Source organism: Pongo abelii, chromosome 5, assembly GCF_028885655.2.
Source record: "Pongo abelii isolate AG06213 chromosome 5, NHGRI_mPonAbe1-v2.0_pri, whole genome shotgun sequence".
NCBI lineage: Eukaryota > Metazoa > Chordata > Mammalia > Primates > Hominidae > Pongo > Pongo abelii.
Genome location: NC_071990.2, coordinates 135,928,428 through 135,948,766, shown reverse-complemented (window position 1 = coordinate 135,948,766; position 20,339 = coordinate 135,928,428).

Genomic DNA, 20,339 nt, shown 5'->3' with positions numbered 1-20,339 from the left:
TTTCCTACAACTGATACCAGGAATCCTAAAAATATAAAAGGAAGTCTCAAAAATTCCTGAAAGATATGCAAGTAATCTCAGGGGGAAAAAAGTTACAAAGATTACTTCATTATAAGGCACTAAAAAGGAAACTTATGCAAGCCACGCTGTATTTTCCTGTTAGGGCAGTGTTAAATAAATTACTCAGAGAACTCTCAAGTTGTGTAAGAATAGTGCTTCGGCCCAAAATTTAGGAGCCAGTGAGTCAAACTGGAAATAAGACCATTTTTTTTAAAAAATGGACAATGAGCACTCACTCTCTGAAATTCTCAACTTTTATCTTGTCGCAGTTTTTTTTATACTTATGTCATTTTTACTAAATAGTAGAATTATTTTTATACATTGGAAACTGAAAAGCTGATCTTGTGCCTTTCTTATATAAAAAACCTTTTTGAATAAAAAGATAAACGTGAATGAATAAAGAAGTAGACTCCAAGTTTTAAACAGTCTACTTAAAAGAGTGTTTTAAAGCATCACTATTTTGTAAGTTGGGAACTGTCTGTATTTTTTATTTTATTTTATTTTACTTTTATTTTATTTTATTTATTTTATTTTATTTTATTTTTTATTTTATTTTATTTTATTTTATTTTATTTTTTTGAGACAGAGTCTTGCTCTGTCATCCAGGCTGGAGTGCAATAGAGTCATCTTGGCTCACTGCAACATCCACCCCCTGGGTTCAAGTGATCCTTCTGCCTCAGCCTCCCAAGTAGCTGGGGTTTCAGGTGTGTGCCACCATGCCTGGCTAATTTTTGTATTTTTAGTAGAGACAGAGTTTCACCATGTTGGCTAGACTGTTCTCAAACTCCTAAACTCAAGTGATCCACCCGCCTCAGCCTCCCAAAGTGCTGGGATTACAGGCGTGGGCCACCGCCCCTGGCTAGTATTTATATGTAGTAAACAATATATTATAGGGCTTTCATCACAGACCAACTTTCCTTAAACTCATCAGTATTTAAAACTTCTGCTTCTTAGGAATTCCTTCTTGTATGAAACTATGTCTTCTAAACATTCATTTGGCAATTCTTTAAACAAATAATAACTGATACCTATGACAATTGCCAAATTCTTCTTGTTTCTAAATTATCCTTTGCAGTTTAATAAAAACAGTCATATTCTCTCCTGCAAAGTTCCTGTACCTCTTCTCCCTTTCCTTTTGGGGATCATAAACCATAAGTAGCCAACTTTCATAGCTTTTACTTCCACATTTTCCCTACACTTTCACTTGTGTTTTACAGTCAGAAAAGAAGAGGAATGGTTAACACAGACGCAAGAGTATGCAAGCCAGCCCCAGTACCTCCTCACCTCCCACCCAAAAGCATCAGCCTTGCCCTGTCCTCCCCAGACATGGTCACAAATTTATCTCACCACTTATTCTCAGTTCCCTCTTCCTGAACCCTCCCAACACCAAAAGTGGCAGTTCTGACAGAAAAATACCAAACCCATTTCCATCTGAGTTCCTTAGGTTTGGTGCAGTCAAAACAACCGCTTCGCCAGTTGACTCATCTCACAGGTCACTCACCAACTCATGGTCGTCATCATTATCTATAGACCATGGAACATTCTATCCATCTGGTTAGAAAAGTGACTAATAGTGTTGGGATTTTTTTCCCCACAAAAACAAGCATTCCGTCTCTTTCATTTTGGTGTGGAATGTGAGGCCTCCGTTGCTGAGTACTTTCACCACTGTGATTGAGGAAATTTTCATTTGGTAAGAAATTGAGCTCATGATGAAGACGTGTTTAGTAATAGCTGTGCGTACTTCTGTTTTATTTTTGCTGTACTTGGGAATTGTATTGCCTCTAGGTTTATCTATCTTGAATTCTAAGCATAACTGGGAAATGAGTTAAAAATTCCATATAAAGATTTGGCTTTTCTTTGACCAATAATGCAGTGGAATGCGGAAGTGGGAGGTACAGGTAGAAAGAGAGAGAGGAAATGCATTTTCCCTGGTGCAGAGTAACCTTCTGGTTCTGTTAAAGTTAAAAAAAAAAAAAAAAATACTAGCTATTCTATGTTAAAAGTAGCCTTAAATTTTTTAAATTACTATGATATTAAGGCTGGGCACAGTGGCTCATGCCTGTAATCCCAGCACTTTGGGAGGCCGAGGCAGGCGGATCACCTGAGGTCAGGAGTTCGATACCAGCCTGGCCAACATGGTGAAACCCCGTCTCTACTAAAAATACAAAAATTAGCCAAGTGTGGTGGCAGGTGCCTGTAATGCCAGCTAGCTGGGAGGCCGAGGCAGAAGAATCTCTTGAATCTGGGAGGCAGAGTTTGCAGCGAGCCGAGATCGCACCACTGCACTCCAGCCTGGGGGACAGAGCAAGACTCTGTCTCAAAAATAAATAAATAAATAAATAAATAAATAAATAAATAAATAAAATAAATCACTGTGATACTGGACAAACATTATCATAAAAATTTATTTTTTAATAAAGAACAAAACCACATTATCATATAAGTCTGGCAAATCTGCTTTGATTTTTTCTAGATTGAGTTATTGGATCTCTGTTAGACTGTTATTAGATAGAACAAATATATGCATTATACGATTATCTTCTTTTCCCCTGGGCCCTTCTATTTAATTAGGACAAGGTAACTCAAAAACATGTAAAGTACTATCATCAAAAACATATACCTACTGAATGCCTCCCCTTACCCTCATTGGCCAAGTGTCATATTAGGTACACTGAAGATACAAAGATCCTTGCCTTCTGGGACTTTACGTTTTAGTGTCAGAGACAGAAGAGATGTATGAGGAAATAAACATAGAAGAATGAGCAGATGCTATGACTCCCCGTGACACATCTGTTTTCAAATGAGAAATAGCATAAACAATGTGAACGCTGAATTCCACACATCATTCTTGGGTCCAATTTATTTGCCGACTCTAGGAAAGATAAACTCAGATATTATTGTGATATCCACACAACTATCACCATGAAGAACAGATTTTCTGATTCAAGGAGAAGGAAAAAAACAGCTTTCTCTTCTTGAGAACTGAATTATTCTTCCCTCTTAACACTTCTGTGAATTTTTCCTGCTAAATATAACAGCCAAAACAAGGGGCCTGAAGCCCAATTTGGTTGCATTGCAAGACAAATAACATCCATACTAATAACAGCAGCTATAATATATTGAACCCCTATTGTAATAGGCTCCATGTTAAGTATATTTACATATACTTTCTCATTCAAACATCATAACAATCCTGAAAGAAACGTGCTATGATGCCCTTTGAGTAAAACAAAAGACCAGAAGGATTAAGTAAAATGACCAAGTATTATGCATAAACCGTGGCAGGGCAGGATTTGCACCCAGGCCCATCCATCTAAAAACCCGTTGCTTTTCATTACCTCCGAAGAGAAGTGGTTATTCCATTTCCCTAGGATGAGTAATTCCTCTATGAAGGAAATACCAACATTCTTTCAACGCTTATCTACAGAGGAGGGTGGAGGAGGAACGGATAAGATGGAAAAAGTCAGTGAGGATTAGGAATGATATCCCAAGGCTGAATCACTTATCCATTTATTTAATCAAACAGAAGTTTATATTGAAGGCCAAATAGGTGCTTGATACAGGACACTGGACTGTAAAATAGAGATACATCATGCTACTCAGGGAGCTACAGTCTCATGGAGAAGACAGACCAAGAAGACAAGCACGTCAAATAAGGAAACAAACCGGGCACCCATATAGGGAATCATGGGAAGTGGTGGTGGCCCGCTTTGAATACCACTGTTGCTGTTTACTTTCCAGCTTTCTCTAAGGAAGTGACATATAAGCTGAGCCTGAAAGATGAGGAGGAGCAGATTGTACGCAGAGCAGAGAGAAGAGCAAGCTGATGGAGGTGACTAATCAGAGGGCCTGATGGTCAAGTGCTCAAGATGGAGTTAAAGGAAACCCTGCTTTCTCGCCATCACCAGCTGCTCAGAAGCCTTCAGCAGGCATCCTAGAGCTTCTCCTTCTCGAAGGGATGGGTCTCACCTACTTTCTTCAGCTGAGACCTGGCATAGACCCTTGGAGCTTCTAAGGACCCCATTGTAGCCCTGGGGTGGAGGCCCATGGCACCACTGCCCTCTCCCTGGGATAAGAGTCCTGGGGCCGCTTCTAAGGGCTGTGTCCCTCTATCAGGAGGTAATTGTCTCTCCCAAATCACCTTCTTCTTCTTCCTTTTTCTTCACCCCATTAAAAAAAGGGTACAGAATACTTTTTTCTTTTTTTTTTTTTTTTTTGAGACAGTCTGTCACTCCATCACCCAGGCTGGAGTGTGGTGGTGTGATCTCTGCTCACTACAACCTCTGCCTCCCAGATTCAAGCAATTCTCATGCCTCAGCCTTCCAAGCAGTTGGAATTACAAGTGCACACCACCACACCTGGCTAATTTTTGTATTTTTAGTAGAGATGGGGTTTCGCCATGTAGACCGAAGTCTCGAACTCCTGACCTCAAGTGATCTGCCTGCCTTGGCCTCCCAAAGTGCTGGGAATAGAGGAGTTAGTCACCGCGCCTGGCCCCTTTCCTTTTGTTCTGTAAGAGCTCAGCCAACATCTAACATGTATGCATTCGGTCATTCATAGCCAAGACTTTCAGCTTGGAACCAAAATGCTTGGATTTATATGTCAGCTATTTGCCACTACAGCTCAGTCTACTTACTGGCGCTGCAACCTCGGGCAAGTTGCTTAATTGCTGTATGCTTCAGCTTAATCATTTGTAAAACAAGTTTCCACTCTTTAGGTTTTCCGAAGAAATCAGATGTGTAAATCTATAGAAGACATTTAAAGAACTGTGCCTCGCAACTTAAAAATGTTTGTTATTGTTACCCTTTTTTTCTTATTATTATTATTATATGGCCAGTGACCTAGTCTAGGCAGTGGTCATATCAAGACAAATCAAACAGTTTCTAGCTAAAGTCCCCAGACTGGCAGGGCAGGGGTGGGGGTTCAACCCAATTATGCCTAATCAATGTGACCCATGATATAGTGAAGGTGTGCGAAGTCATGGAAACACAGAAGAGGGGGCAGTTTCTTGTGTTGAAAGGATGAGTTGAAGTTTTTCCAGGTGAAGTATGGGAAAAGGGAAAACAGGAGGTAGAGAAAGCTTTCTAGGCAGCAAGAATGCACTGTGCAAAGGCTGAGGCATGTGAAGAAACAAGATGTGGGGTGATTGAAGGAGCCATGTGGGCTTGGTGGAGAAAAAAAAGGTGGTGTCCAGATTCCTATGCCAGGGAATTCTGAGTCCCAAAAGTGAAGGAGAGGCATAAATGTCTGAGCAGGTTAGAAACAGAATGAGGGCTGGGGCGTGGTGGCTCATGCCTGTAATCCAAGCACTTTGGGAAGCTGAGATGGGCAGATCACCTGAAGTCAGGAGTTCAAGACCAGCCTGGCCAACATGGTGAAACCCCATCTCTCTACTAAAAATACAAAAATTAGCTGAGTGTGGTGATGCACACCTGGAATCCCAGCTACTCAGGAGGCTGAGACAGGAGAATCGCTTGAACCTGGGAGGTGGAGGTTGCAGTTAGCTGAGACCACCACTGCATCCCAGCCTGGGCAACAGATCAAGACTCTGTCTCAGAAAAAAAAAAAAAAAAAAAAAAAAAGGAAAGGAAAGGAAAGGAAAAAAGGAAAGAAAAGAAACGAAAAGAAACAGAATGCACTTCTGAGTCCTGTCCACAGGAGGCTGGGAGAGGAACAACTCACTACAGCTACATCAATTCAGCTACATTGTATCTCATGTATATAGTGTTATGTGTATATATAATGCTATGTATGTGTATATATAATGCTATGGCCTAGCCTTGCCTAAGGATGTCCTCACCAATTTTAACATTGTTTCTATTTGAAATACATATTTTTTAATTTCCAAACAGCCTACCGGCAACCAAACTCTTGGAAAACAGCTTGTTCTTAAAATGAGGTTCTCCAGCAGTGTAATGCGGTCATGAACCTCTAGATTTTAGTTAAAAAACAGGCCAGATGTGGTGGCTCATGCTTGCAATCCCAGCACTTTGGGATGCCGAGGCGGAAGAATCATTTGAGCCCAGGAATTCGAGACCAGCCTAGGCAACATAGTGCGACCTCATCTCTACAAAAAATTTTACAATTACCTAGGTATGGTGGCACATGCCTGTGGTCCCAGCTACTGAGGAGGCTGAGGTTGCAGGATTGCTTGAGCCTAGGAGGTCGAGGCTGCAGTGAGCTGTGATCATACCACTGCACTCCAGCCTGGGTGACAGAGGGAGACCTTGTGTCCAAAAACAAACAAAAACCCCCAAAAACATAACCTCTAAAGGATTGAGGGGAAAAAAATCAAAGCAACATTGTCTTATTCTGATGTGATCAGTAGGTTAATCAGAAACCTTGCCCTAAAATCTGTGTTATTTTAGATTCCTTTCCATCTTTCATCCTCAAATTGTGAAATTAGCATGGTACAATTATTCATTCTGAGAGCTGTCCATGGAACATGTATTGATTGAGCCTGTGTCCCAGGCATTCTGCTAAGCCCTTTATGCATATTATTTAGTCTTTACAACCCTCTAAAGTTGGTATTCTTTTTTTTTTTTTTTTTTTTTTGAGACAGGGTCTCACTTTGTCACCCCAGCTGGAGTGTAGTGGCACAATCTCAGTTCACTGCAGCCTCCTCCTCCCGAGTCAAGCGACTCTCCTGCCTCAGCCTCCTGAGTAGCTGGGATTACAGGCACGCACAACCACACCTGGCTAATTTTTGTATTTTTAGTAGACACAGGGTTTCACCATGTTGTCTAGGCTGTTCGCAAACTCCTGACTTCAAGTGATCCACCTACCTCACCCTCCCAAAATGCTGGGATTACAGGTGCCTTGCCTAAAGTTGATATTCTAATTTTCAAATGAGGAAATTGGAGCTCAGAGAGTTATTCGATTTTACCAGGGACACACACTTGACAAGCAGCAGAATCAGAGATGGAACTCAGATCTGTGCATGTCCAAAGTCAGTGCACTCAACCACTTCCCTGTATGCTTCTATGGATCAATCAACATGGAAACAATTTTTTCTTGGTCTCCAGCCTTTAAAAACAAGTCTCTTTAAGCTGAGAGACTGACTTAAAGTAACAGGTGTATGGAATCGGTGCTATTTGTCCAAACTGCTCCCATCTCTTCCACACTGGTCTTGTTCAAGTTCTCAAACATGACAATATTTTCTGGATGCTTTTCAAATATATCATTTTACATGTTTGATATCTCTTAATACCACTCAGGAGTAAGTAAATATTAGCAGCCATTAGTTATGGAGTAGTAAACTGAGCTAGAAATAAGATGAATGACAAGTTCTAGAATGTAACAGCAGTGGGAGATGTGTCAGCAAAGCAGCAATGGAGCCAATAAAGGTTTATGGACTCATAAGTCCACAGTAAGAAATGTCCTACATGCAGTGGCAATCAGGAAGTTGAGACCTCAGAGTGCTTGCTTGGTTTTGGAACTCCATACCACGGAAACGTAAATACATACATAGTCATATGCGTGAATCCTCAGCTTCTAGTAACTGATTCACAAACTCTTCCTGGGAGTCCTTTGGTAATAAATATCAGAATTATGAGCAATGTGTTTTCTAAGTCAGAACAAAACCCTGTATCCAATTAGTCTCAGCGAAGTCCCAGTAAAGGAATTTCATCCAGTCTGACTCAGAACGACACAGTGGTGACATCAGGTCCAATCCAGACCCTGCAGAGAAAATGAATGGGTGGGGATAGACTGAGCACGTGTGCACTTTTCTGGGTCCCTCCTCTGCCGCGCAGGCCACAGGCAGTCCTTTCTAGTAAAGCCTATGTGAAACCCTGGTGGTGAGGGAGTCTTACCTTGACAGCTTCCACTGTATCACAACATTCACAACAATATGTCAGTAAAAGGAAAAAAGAAACAACCCGATTATATTGAACCACAGATGTGTACACAGACGTTCCCCTCCATCCCCACTCCAAAAAAGGAAGTTCCCCGGATGTCTTGCTCCGTAGCAATTTTCACATGCATTTTAAAGAAATTCAGCATCTTTGTGTCACATTCTCAAGATAGTTTCAAATTAATGTTTGACTACTTGAGAGGCTGAGGTGGGAGGATTGATTGATGCTGGGAGTTCAAGGCCAGTCTGGGCAACATAGTGAGACCCCCATTTCAAAAAAAAAAAAAAAGAGTAAAAAAACACTTATCTTCAGCATTGGAGTCAATGGGGTATATGGCTAAATATCAGAAACACCACACTTCCTTAGCTAACTTTACTTAGAGATATTTGTTCTGATTCAAGCTTTGTTCTTTTATTCCCTTTTATTTATGAATTTATGAAGAGCACAGATAGCATTTACATATTTGTTTTTAATGTATTTTCAAAATTCAGACTGAAAAGTAAAAACCCCTTGCCTCCAATTTGCTTCAGTTTGTTGGGCAAAAATAGGTCTCCTTTTCATCACTGCTTACACAAACCATTTTATTAATAATTTATCACAATGTTCCACAGCAGAGATAAAGCAGACACCCACATGATCATTATGTGTTCATAATGTGGGCTCTGCAGTGTCTTAAATTTCCCTGCACCTGCTGTTACCTACTCACTCCCTTCTCTCTAAGGTTTGCATTTGCTGTGATGCTGATAACCTTTAGAGCCACACTTTTCACTGCCTGAATAGGTTGTTGTTGACTAGGAAAAGCAGACACAGGTTGCATCATGTGTTGCCACGATCTTATTTTCACCCTCCTTGAACTAACTGCAGTCAAGAGAATTTTCCCTACAGATGGGTGAGAGTTTTCACAGTGCCCTGGGATCCTCCAATTCTTGGGTCCTTAGTCTTCCTCGCCAGCCTCCCCACTCCCCTCACACACAGTTCTTTCTTTGCTCTGCTTATGAAGACATTTGAAACTGTTCTAAATCCTTCCCCTTCCTTCCATAAAGAGAGCTTCCTTAGATCATTTTTCTCAGCCCTTCTCTGCTTGCTGAATTTAAACCTTGACACAAAGGTCACAGGCAGACAGAAGGCACTTTGCTGAATAACTTGTGTTTGAACTCCTAGAACAGTTACTTTGGTTTTTTTTAAGGTGCTCATGTCATGTTTGGCAGTGAAATGTTCAGTGTTGCAAAAAAATAAAAAAGTCAACTTGCAAAATCTCTCTCCTTCAACTCTACATCCGTAGAGAAAAATAAAAGATGTATAAGACTTTCACCCAAGAATGTTGAAATAATTAATAAGCATCAAGTAAATTATTTTGAGATGTAATTGATGACAAAGATCGAAATCTTTGAAACAAAGATTTCACAAGTATTATTATTTACAAAGAAAAATGTGAGACCTGCATACCACCCCTGTACACGACAGCATTTGGTAAATAACGACTGACTGTTGATGATATTCACAGAAAGTCAGTGACTGACTAGCAAAGAAGGGAGTGACATGTACCAATGTACCAGAAGAAGGAAGCAAGGCTTAATCCATGTCAGGCCTTTTTGCTATTTCTCATAGACCCCAGGGAATACATATGTCCTTCCTCCAGTCTGTGCAGTGATGCTCCACAATTAGAGGACACATAGAGCATGGGAAGCCAGGCTTTCTCCCAACAAGCCCAGAACCCCCAACAACACACCACCCTGTCCCAGCTTCTCAGAAGCACATGCTATGAAGCTCTCTATGCTGCTGAACATTCCCAGGATGACAGAAACATAGAACCTGGGGGGGCTCCCTGGTTCTCTCGGGAGGTGTCTCTTCTCTTCAGTCCCCTTCTTCTAACGGGGTTAGAATAAATGAAGGGGACAGTGAATTGCTCTACAGCCTATTTGCCATGTTAACAAAGTAGGCTACCTAGCCCCTCAGAGCTTGTAAGCTGAGAATAGTGTTTTCCTGATTTGGCTGATATAAAGGTCTGCATAACACTAACAAGTTGTGTGGATCCCTCCAGATTCATATTTTACCCTTCTTTCCCCCTTCCTTTCCCTTCCCTTCCCTTCCTCTTTCTTTCTTTCTTTCCTTCCTTCCTTCTTTCTTTCTTTCTTTCTTTCTTTCTTTTTCTTTCTTTCTTTCTTTCTTTCTTTCTTTCTTTCTTTCTTTCTTTCTTTCTTTCTTTCTTTCTTTCTTTCTTTCTTTCTTTCCTTCCTTCCTTCCTTCCTTCCTTCCTTCCTTCCTTCCTTCCTTCCTTCCTTCCTTCCTCCCTTCTTTTTATTCTTTCTTTTTTAATTGAGATAAGGTTTCACTATGTTGCCCAGGCTGGTCTCACACTCCTGGACTCAAGTGATCCTCCCACCTTGGCCTCCCAAAGTGCTGAGATTACAGGTGTGAGCCACCATGCCTGCTCCCCCCACCCCCCCTCTTTTTTTTTAGAAACAAGATCTCACTCTGTCTCCCATTCAGAGCAAGTACAATGGCACAATCCTAGCTCACTGAGCCTCAAATTCCTGGGCTCAAGCAATTATCCTGCCTCAGCCTTCCGAGTAGCTGAGACTACAAATGTGTACCACCACACTAGTTAATTTTCAAATTATTTTTTGGAGAGGTGGAGTCTCACTATGTTGCCTAGGCTGGTCTCACTCCTGGCTTCAAGTGATCCTCCCACTTTGGCTTCCCAAAGTACTGGGATAACAAGTGTGAGCCACCTCACCTGGCTGTTTTACCCTTTTTGATAAGTGCTATGTCTTGGGAGGATGACCCATATGAATGGCTTCAACAAGTTCTCTTGCCACCTGACTTTCTGTGGGATATGCCCATAGAGGCACCAGAGAATGATCAGAGTTGAGAGAAGAGGGAGACTCAGAAATTTACTCTCCAAGCTCCTTCCTTGCCAGGTTAAATGTATCCCCCAAAAGTTCATGTGTTGGAAATTTAATTATCAATGTAACAATATTAAAAAGTGGAACCTTTAATAGTTGATTGGGTCATGAGGGCAGAGCCCTTATGAATGGATTAATGCTGTTAATGCAGGAATTAGCTAGTTCTACTGAGACCAGATTGTTACAAAAACAAGCTTGACTCACTCTTGTGATCTCTTTTACACATGCTCACTTGCCCTTTTGCTGTTGTGGCATGTTATGATGTGGTACTAAAGCCCTTGCCGGAAGCTGCTGCCATGCCCATGGACTTCCCAGCCTCCAGAACCCTGAGCCAAATAAACATCTTTTCTTTATGAACTACTCAGTCTCAAGTATTCTGTTATAGCAACAGAAAACAAAGACAGAAAATAGGTACCAAGAAGTGAAGTTGTTGCTAGAATAAATATCTGAAAATGTGGAAGTGGCTTTGGGATTGGGTAATGGGTAGATGCTGAAAGAATCTGGAGAAACAGGCAGTGGGTCAGCTGCTTCATGCACAGAAGCCTACAAAAGAAGCCTTCTCTTTTTTTTTTTTTTTTTTTTTTGAGATAGAGTTTCACTCTTGTTGCCCAGGCTGGAGTGCAATGGCACAATCTTGGCTTACCACAAACTCTGCCTTCTGGATTCAAGCAATTCTCCTGCCTTGGCCTACCAAGTAACTGGGATTACAGGCATGCGCCACCATGCTTGGCTAATTTTGTATTTTTAGTAGAGACTGGGTTTCTCCACATTGATCAGGCTGGTCTTGATCTCCTGACCTCAGGTGATCCACCCGCTTCGGCCTCCCAAAGTGTTGGGATTACAGGCATGAGCCACTTCGCCCAGCCCACAGGCAGCCTTCTTCTAAACAGCTACCCTCACTCCTGTCAGCACTAGGGTCCCAATCCTCCTCTCCCTGGGGTACTACACCATCCTTTGTGGTTTCCTTAAACCCTACCCACACTTTGTAAGCAGTTTCTTTGTTGAATTCTCATCAAATTACCAAGAGGGAATGTGGAATATCTTTTCTACCAGGACTCTGAATGATGCATATATGAAACACCTGGCTATATACTAGAGGCTCAGGAAGTGGCGATGATGTTACTGACTCTATAATTTAGGTTAGCTTCATAATGTTGTATTTTAAGCAGCCCTGTTTCTTCTTTGGAAAAGGAAATATCCTGCAAAAAATATAGTTCTGCATCTATATCTACAAAGTAGTTTGGAAGTGGAATTCATGAATGAATTCAGTCAAATAGCCACTATATTGAAGAGGGTAGATTGGTCATATCTAGCCAACTTTCATCAGGCTAGATATGACCTCAAAAACTGAAAATGGATTTGGAAAAATCAGAGGCCTTGGGAACATGAATCAGTCTTGCTTCCTAGAGGATGGGTGCAGGCTTACCTTCTGAAAAAAAGAACATTTATTCTAACAATCTGTTAGCAGGCCTGCAGTGGTTCTCAAAGTGCAGGTCCCAGCATCATCTGGGAACACATTAGAAATGGAAACTCTCTAGCCCCATCCCCAAGCCTGCAGAATCAGAAACTCATGGGTTGCAGCCCAGTAATATGTGTTTTAACAGACCCTCCAGAGGACTCTGATGCACACTAAAATTTCAGAATCACTTCACCTGAGGGGTTACTAGAAGTAGACAAAAGCCAACAATCAGGAGTCTAGGTAAGCATTTGGCATCAGATGACCTAACAAGCAGTAAAGAATTCAAGAGCTGGTCAATTCATAAACAAAGAACTTTGTTTGCTTTGGGGAACTCTGTCATTAGGAAATAGGAACAGGACCTCTGTGTATGGTTCAGAGAAGGACTCTAGTGCCTGCAGGGTGAATGGAGAGCAGGTACAATCAAAGCAACACCCCAATATTACAGGGGCTGAAGGCTAAGTGGATTCGGAAGCAAGGCATTATACACTAGAAATAAAGAAGAACCCTTATGAGGAGTGGGGCCCTCATCAGTCTAGGTGTCTGGAATAGCTACAAGCCCAGTTAACAGAATCAGAACTCAGGATTAGTGCTGAAGAAGCATTTTGAGTAGTTCAATGCTTGGGATGTGAGTGTTTGACCAGAGCTTTTAAAGTCCCTGGTGCCTCAAATTAGGACTAGTCCTAAGGGCCACAATGTAGTCATTTCTTTTGGTGACAACCTCACATTTTGGCTGTGGGAAGGTGGTGGGTATAAAGCCCCCAGATTTTCAGGCAGGGCATGACCACCACCCCTTCACACTGGATACTTGCTGGCCAGCTGGCTTCCTGATTCAGCTCATTATTTTTCAAATTACCTGATGTGTGTAGACCTCTGGTTTTCAGTCTTCAGTGTATAGCAATATTATGATTTAAATGTATCCTGCAAAAGTTTATGTTCTGGAAACTTAATTGTCAATGTAACAATATTAAGAGGTGGAGCCTTTAAGAGTTGATTGGGTCATGAGGGCAGAGCCCTTATGAAAGGTTTAATGCCGTTAATGCAAGAATTAGTTAGTTCTACTGAGACCAGATTGTTACAAAAGCAAGCTTGGCTCACCCTTGTGATCTCTTTTGCACATGCTCACTTGCCCTTTTGCTTTTGTGGCATGTTATGATGTGGTACTAAAGCCCTTGCCAGAAGCTGCCACCATGCTCTTGGACTTCCCAGCCTCCAGAACCATGAGCCAAATAAACGTCTTTTCTTTATAAATTACTCAGTCTCAAGTATTCTGTTATAGCAACAGAAAACAAAGACAGAAAATTGCTACCAAGAAGTGAAATTGTTGCTAGAATAAATATCTGAAAATGTGGAAATGGCTTTGGAACTGGGTAATAGGTAGACACTGAAAGAATTTGGAGAAATAATGCTGTATTTCTGTGAATGCAGCATTAAGGGCAGTTCTGGTGAGAGCTGAGAAGAGAAGACTAGGGATAATCTGAAACTCTTAAGTGATTGCTTAAGTGGTCACAATTGGACTGTCAGTAGAAAAATGGACAGTAAATGCAATCCTGATGAGGTCTCAGAGGGGACTGGGAAATAACATATCGGAAATTGGAGTACAGACCATCTTTGTTAAAACATAGCAAAGAATTTGGCTGCACTGTGTCCATGCCTGAGGGCTTTACGGAAGGCAGATTTTAAGAGTGACAATCTAGGCTATCTGGCAGAAGAAATATCTAAGCAGAAAAGCACTCAAGCTGCTGCACGGCTACTTTTAACTACTTACAGTAAGATGCTAGAGAAAACAAATTATTTAAGGATGGAATTTATAATTAAAAGGGAAGCAGAGCAGAAAAATTTGGAAAATTCTCAGCCTGGCCATGTAAAAAACTATAAAGCATGCCAGGATGTGGCCGGGCAACCATTTACTGAAGAGATTAGTACAGATAGAAGGGAACCATGGGCTGTTCATCAAGACAATGGGAAAAAAGACCCCAGAGGCATTTCAGACATCTCCAAGGCTGCCCCTCCTATCACAGGCTGAGCTCTAGGAGGGCAAAATGGTTTTAGGGGATAGACCCAGGACACCCTTCATTGGATTACTGCCCAGGGCTGTCTCAGGTCTCTGCCCTCTGCATCCCAGCACAGCACCCCTTGGCTGTGCTAGCCATGGCTTGAGGAGGCCCAGGGGTGGCTCAGGCCACAGCTTCAGAAGATGCAAACAGCAAATTTTGGTGGCATCCACATGATGTTAAGTCTGCAGGCATGGAGAATGCAAGAGCTGTGAGAACATGGCTTCCTCTACCTAGATTTAAAAGGTTGTCACAAACACCCAGGAGGCTGGGATTACAGGGATGAGCCATTGCGCCTGGCTAAGGAAAACTTTCTAAGAGTTGGGATAGTAGCATTATTTGTGAAGATGTTGTCTTTGACGAATGGTTGGCATGGACTGTGAAACTGATGAACTTATGAACACCCATAATCCACATTCACCTGATTCTAATTAGTTATGTTTAAATTTGGGGCTGGGTGCTGTGGCTCATGCCTGTAATCCCAGCACTTTGGGAGGCCAAGGTGGGCGGATTAACTGAGGTCAGGAGTTCGAGACCAGCCTGGCCAACATGATGAAACCTCATCTTTACTGAAAATACAAAAATTAGCCAGGCATACTGGCATGCGCTTGTAATCCCAGCTATTCGGGAGGCTGAGGCAGGAGAATCGCTTGAACCCAGGAGCAGAGGTTGCGATGAGCTGAGATCGCGCCGCTACACCAAGACTCAATCTCAAAAAAATGAAATAAATAAATAAATAAATAAATAAATAAATTTGGTCAACATACACACATGCACACACACAGACTTCTGTTTTGGAACTTATGACAAATGATAGCTTTTAAAAATTTTTTGCCCTAGTTTTTAACTTTCTTCTTAACAGTTTTGGTTTCCGATAAACAAATCAGGAGGTTGAAAGATTTGGATCGGCCACAGAAATTACATTCCATTTCTAGAGCCATTTCACCAGCTGCACCTGCAAGTCATATTAACTAGCAAATGGCAAAACCAGTAATGAAACTCCATGCACATAAAAAAACTGACATCTGATGCTGATAGCATTCTCTTAATAAATCACCTCTCTCAGGCCGGGCATTTACTACAAAAGGATTGCAAGACCCAGAGAATGACAACATTTATTATAGGTTGAACTGAATCAGGGTACTAAACAGTTAAAAACGGTAGCTCCTCTGCAATGAAGCCAATGAAATGGTTGAAGAGGCAAGAGAATCTGCTCTTCTTATAAAGAGATGCCCTAGATCATCAATGAGCCTGTTCCTACCAGTTACTTTTATGATAGATGCTATGCATTGCCTTGCACTATACCCACTCCAGGCCCCTGTGAAATTTGCAAGGCCAGAAAGCTGATACCACATTTGCCAATCGTCTTTGCAGTGCAGCTCTCCATGTGCTTTGGGCCCTTCCAATTAGATGCATTCACACAAAACTTTGATCTAGAACTGAGTCACATGGGGATAAAGGCAGGGTACAGGCACTCACTTTGCTGGTGTAGACTGTAGCAGAGAGGCATGGATTTGCACCTGGAAGCTAAGGTGGCAACTTCTTTATTTCATAGCTTCCTGATCAATATCTGTCACCTCTATGCACCATCCTTAATGGTCTGGTTCTGCAGTGTGGTTTGAGGCTCATTTCTGGCAAATCAGCCTGAACCCATTTCCTCAGATCTCTCAATAGTTTGGGAATTATTTATACTTCCTGGGACATACCATTCTGCTTATGCTAGCTGGAGAAGATTCTATTCTCTGCAATAAAAATATTGATCAAGATATTGAATAACCCAAATTAAGCTTTCTTGAAGCCTGTAACTTTGAAACCTGTTACAGCTAGAGAAGTGAATAGTCCTATATTTCTTCTGAAATTCCCCACAGTCCATGAGAAGAGAAGGAGACTAGGGAAAGAAAAGAGTCACAAATAGTTGGAAATGGTAATGCTTGGATTGTTGGATCGCCAAAGACCATTTTATATCTTCTGAATTTTCTGCCTAAAGATTACTGGTTTCATATCTATCTTCCCTCTTAGACTGTAAACTCCGTAAGAATGGAGGCCATATTTGTTTAATCAACACTAAATATGATACTAGCATACGTCTGGCTTATAGTAAGTGCACAATAAACAATGTGTAACTGTCTAAAGTAATACAAGTGTGTTTGTTCAATAATGTCAATTGTTACTATTTATCCAGCTAATCACCAAGAGACTAGTCATTTTACATATAGTCACTCACTCCTCTATAGAGTAGGTTTTATTACCTTCATTTTTCACATAAAGAGACTGAGTCTCAACAAAGTCAAGTAAGAATCATAGCTACTGGTTGAGTTTTTATTCAAATTCAAGAAGTCTGATTTCAAAATCCATGATGCAGTTCCTATTACACGCCACATGTTCAGTTTTAGGGATTCAGTGCCTTTCTGGGCCACTATGAATTGCCTCATAGTGGCTTCATCATCTAGGTCCTGGCATAGGTCCTGGGTCCTCTGTAGAACCCACAGCTTCTACACCTTCATCAGTCCACAGGAAAAGCTTTCAGAAGTATTACTGGCATTTGGTTGCATCCAAGTGTGAAGATATCCCTCATGTCAGGTGCTTCTCCTTCGCATTCATAACCTCATACCTGGAAACCTATACCTGTCCTTCTTGAGGCTAAAATCCAGGTTGTCTTTACCCTTGAAATTCCTTGGTGTTTCTGTCAAACAAATTCTGAGGATACCAACAGTAATTTTCCATGCAGGAATTCTTTCAGAGAAAACTTATTTTGCTCAAGAATTGTTTCTGCAGTGCAGTCATATTCACCTTGAGAGCACTTTCAGACTTAAAAACTCTTTTTAAAAGTCAATGCAACACAAAAGGAACTTGCTTGATTCTGTCACTTTCTTATTCATTCATCTATTCATGCATTCACTCAACATATATTTATACAGCCTCCAATACTTGTCAGATATTGTGCTAGAAGTTCCACTTAAATGTAGTAATTTAATCTTTCAAATTACTACAATAAAACTATGAAGACTGAGACACACTATTTTGTAGTAGGCATTTTGGGTGGTAACATCTTTGGAAGCCTGAATCCTGCTTGTTTGCAGTTCATTTCTTGTAGAAACATTTGGACTAAGCTTAGTCATAGAAATCCGTATGCACCACTAATTTGCCTGTGACTTATTACCATCCTCTTTTACATGCAAGTGTCCCTGGGCTACATACATATCAAGTCACGCTAGTTCAAAAACATGCCTACAGTATCTGACAAAAAATCTAACACTTTAAGTATAATATTATTACCTCTTTGTTTTCTGAAGCTTCATAAGCCCTGATGCCAATTACATTAACAAATTTTATGTAAACCAGAATGTTTATTCTCTCCTGTTCATCAAAGCACAGGCACTGATACAAAGAAGAAAGGAAAATGCTAGCTTACAGAAGGTTTTATTTTTTATTTATTTATTTTTATTTTATTTTATTTATTTATTTTTTGTGAGACAGAGTCTTGCTCCGTTGCCCAGGCTGGAGTGCAGTGGCACAATCTGTGCTCACTGCAACCTCCGCCTCCCGGGTTCAAGCAATTCCCTGCCTCAGCCTCCCAAGTAGCTGGGATTACAGGCGTGTGCCAGTGCGCCTGGCTAATTTCTGTATTTTCAGTAGAGATGGGGTTTCACCATCTTGGCCAGGCTGGTCTTTAACTCCTGACGTCGTGATCCACCCACCTCGGCCTCCAAAAGTGCTGGGATTACAGGCGTTAGCCACCGCACCTGGCCAGAAGATTTTAAATGAGATATTTTTGCTGGGACCATTTTAAAAAAGATCAACTTTCTTTGACCTTTTCACCCAGCTGTCTTCCTGAGATGGAAATATAGACTCTGGCTGATGATTCATTACAGATTCAAGTCCAGGTGGAGATTAAACTCAAGCAAAGGATCATTGTGGTTATACCTCCAAGGAAAAGTCACAGTGGTTCAAGGTCTATTAGAAAGGTTATAACTTGCCCATAAAAATTTAGCTTGGGGCTGAAATATGGCATATGAGTTTCCAGTCCATAAGTTCTTTAAAATCTGAACACTCGATTAGGTACTTCTAAATTAAATGACTGTTAATAGGCAGAGAATTGCATTTTGATGTTTAAAAACTTCTTGCGCAAACAGTTCGGAGGCATTTTAATGTTTAAAAATATGGTGTAGCAATTACAGCCCGGTAAGAAATCTAAAATGTCAGTTCAACCCAGCTTCTCACTTGCACCCTGCTATCACTTCCTTGACTATGACAGATACTTCTTAATATTTCTGGGCTGGCATTGTTTAAATGAAAAACTGTGATAATATTTACCTCTTCCCAGAAAGTGTCAGGTAACCAATTTAATGACTCTACTTCTCTTTTCAAGTTCAACTAATGTATGAAGGAAGAGACAATACAAAATCTCTTTTCACCTCCCAGGTCCTCTGTGGTAACTGAGTGTAGACCCAGCCAACCTCTCAGAAAATAGGAAGCCTCTGCGCTACTCTCATTCCTGCATATTTAAAGCCAGAAAGGAATTTTTCCTTTTGCTAATTCCCAGCAGAGACAGGTTCGTGCCTTAGAAAGAATAAAGGATTTAAGAGTTGTATCGACTTGGGTTTGAAGTTTAGCTCCCACTTTCTAGATGTGTATACTGTTTTCATGTTTGCAAAGTAGGGTTTTTGTTTGTGAGGGATGAGTAAGTACATGAGACATGCCCAGTGCTCAGTAGACAGTCAATGGCAGCTGCAACAGCGAACCCCCAGTGGAAGAGTTCATCTCCATAACAACCTACTGGCCAGCCTCGCAGGTCTCCTACAGGCCCTGGGGAAGCCTCTCAACCCAGAAAGGCCAAATTCATGCAGGTAGGTGACTTTGCTCACCCTCATGCAGAGAAGCAAAATAATTGATTTAGATTGGAGAAATATACTCAGACATTGCTTCTGAGAAGATGTTCCAAGAATGAAGGGTATTTTCATTTTCTGGCAGTGTAATGGCATGATTTCCCAACCAGGAGCATGGCTTTTCTTTTCCTAAATAATTAGCTTCATAATAATTTCTAATATGAATTTGCTTATTTAATGGAATAAAATGCGCAATTCTGTATTTCTTATTAATACTCTAAGGAACAATAATAGTCAAAGCTTGGAAAGCTTATTAAGAGTAATACCCAGTAGTGGTTAAATGCATTAAAAAGCCTTAGTAAAGAATCTGCACTATTGATCCCATTCACAGTCTCAGCTTTTGCAAAGGGTCCATTAAGGCACAGCATGTTATCAATGCAAATTAGTCCCCAGTGTGCAGCTCTTCTCCACTTTAAAAGGAGGAGGCCTGAAACTGAGGCTGAAATATTTTGGAAATTGCTAAATAATTATAGCTTTTTTCTTTCTCTTCTTTCCATGTTTTATATAATTCACTTTTATAGAGTTTTCAATGTTCAGTGTCTCATGTGCAAACAATAATTATCCAAATTGATTAATAGGAATATAATGAAATGTACTTTTTCATATATCTTAAAAAATTGTTTTATCTTCCTCCCTACGGCCCTAATGTGAATGAATAACAGACACTAGACCAAGTTATATACTAAGAAAATTTGTATTATTGGATCTTCATGGCCCAACATTCTATTTATCAAGAAAACAAAATGTGCAGTAGACTGTTCATCTGTACAAGAACCAGCCTATCTAATTAATTATTCGTTTCATTCCCCAATGAGTAGCCTATCAGAAATATATATGTGTATATATGTACATTATATATTTTTACTAGATATATATTTATATAAATATATATTTATATATACTAGATATATAGAATATATATAGTATATATTCTATATATACTCTATATATATTCTATATATATTCTATATATACTCTATATATGGAATATATATATTCTATATATATACTCTCTATATATTCTCTATATATGTACTCTATATATAGAAAGAGAGAAAGAGAGAGAGAGAGTTCATATATATGTATATAGTGTGTATATATATATATGTATATATACACAC